Here is a 1,864-nt window from a genome sequence, read left to right as displayed (position 1 = left end):
TCATTGCTGCCAGCATAATACATCGGATGGTGGTGCGGTCATTGAGCCACTTCTGATAAGTATCTCGGATCGCCTTACTAGCATTCGGAGCTGGCTCCTCAGATGCTGGATCCGTTACTACATAAAGGATCCGCTCATGCTCAAGGACGATTTTCAATTTTCGATACCAGCTATCAAAATTAGGTCCCATGAGCTTATCATTATCTAATAATGACCGGAGCGACAGGATAGTGGCCATAGCTGTATAAAGGAAAACGAGACCTCTATTAGTACATAAATTAATACTAAAGACTTGGACTTTAGTCTAAAGTTTTTTCCAATATTTTTACGAACTGGTAGCCTCAACCTCCAATTCGAGGAATTACTTTAATTCCTTAATGGGTACTAGAATCCACACAGACTACACACGAGCCCAACTTTGGTTGGTCAACCCATGTGCATCTATGAGTAGGTTCTTAACCAGTTGTTTCTCTAAACAACTTCTAGTAATTGATTTTGCCCCAGAACCTAATCAGTAGGCTTTGGCCTCCACTGAAAAAATCTGGTTAGGTCCAACCATTAACATGACTTAATTTGGTGAATCAGACCAATAAATGATCAGGCCCGACTTTGACCGGCCAACCTAACCACCATCAGAAAGACTCAACCAAATTATCATATTATAAATGATAATTCCATTAGCCAATAAGCACCAGGCCTTTGGGCCTCCAATGATCATTGAACTAATGGACTCATTATCACTCACTTAATGGGAGGCATTAACTTAGTTATCAATATAACTTAATCATTTTAGGGACCTAATAATTTTTAAGAATTTTATTAAAGGATAGTAGAGAAGAAATCATCCAGCCAATTTCAATCCTCCCACTGACTTCACCAAGTCAAATTAAAAAGGATTTAATTAAAGCTGGCATTAGGAGCACCTAAATCAGTCACACTGATTTACCTAATGACATGGATGAGCTCTAATCACCAAGTGATCTAATCAAAATCTAACTTACCAGATTGGCCAGGTAAGTTAGATCAGTGGTGGGGATTTGCCATTAACTCGTCAATGATCGAATCAATGCGAGTAGCTCCCGCTTAAGAATCACTGGTCAAAACTGTCGAACTTACCTTAGACACCAACCGGTTCATTAGTTTTAATTTTGATCAACTTAGTAAATAGGGCTCCACCGCGTAGCCATGAATTAAGTCCATCTTGGTCTAGTTAAAGACATGGACCCATTCAACTACAACTATTGAAGTTGAGTCTAGAGTATCATTGACCTAATCTAATTCAACTTTTGATTAGATTTGACCAATTACTCCATTTAGTCTATTTTTTAAGCTAACCTTAGGTCTAACCCAATTATGGACCTAATTCATCTAACCCATTGACCCACAAGTTTATGCAATTGTCTTGGGTCTTAATTCACAATTCTAGACCTACTAGACAACACTTAATTCTTTTAATTAAGTACTTGGGCTAATGGGTCAGTGTTTGGCATTTCGAAAATAATTTTCAAATTTTGAAAGATTTTATTTTTTGTTCACCAAATGTATTGACTTATTTCACAAACGGGTCAGCATATTTCATAAACAGCAATCCTATTGCTCATTTCATAACAGAAAATAACTCAAAATAAATCATAAATTTTTTTTTAGATCTAATCTAACACATTCATGATAAATTTTATAATTAAGTTCTTTCGCTGCTTCATCGGCATGGGATATAATTGCATCGGCACCCCTATACCGCCATAGGAGACCCCATCGAATGGAAAGAGAGGGCCTTTAAACCCTACTTTTCTCCTATGACCGGACGGACATGGCAACCAACCCAATTAGATTACTTGCTACTTGGATCAAGTATATCTAAATA

The sequence above is a fragment of the Elaeis guineensis genome, chromosome 4 (assembly GCF_000442705.2).
Source record: "Elaeis guineensis isolate ETL-2024a chromosome 4, EG11, whole genome shotgun sequence".
Classification (NCBI taxonomy): Eukaryota; Viridiplantae; Streptophyta; class Magnoliopsida; order Arecales; family Arecaceae; genus Elaeis; species Elaeis guineensis.
This window is presented reverse-complemented; position numbering follows the sequence as displayed.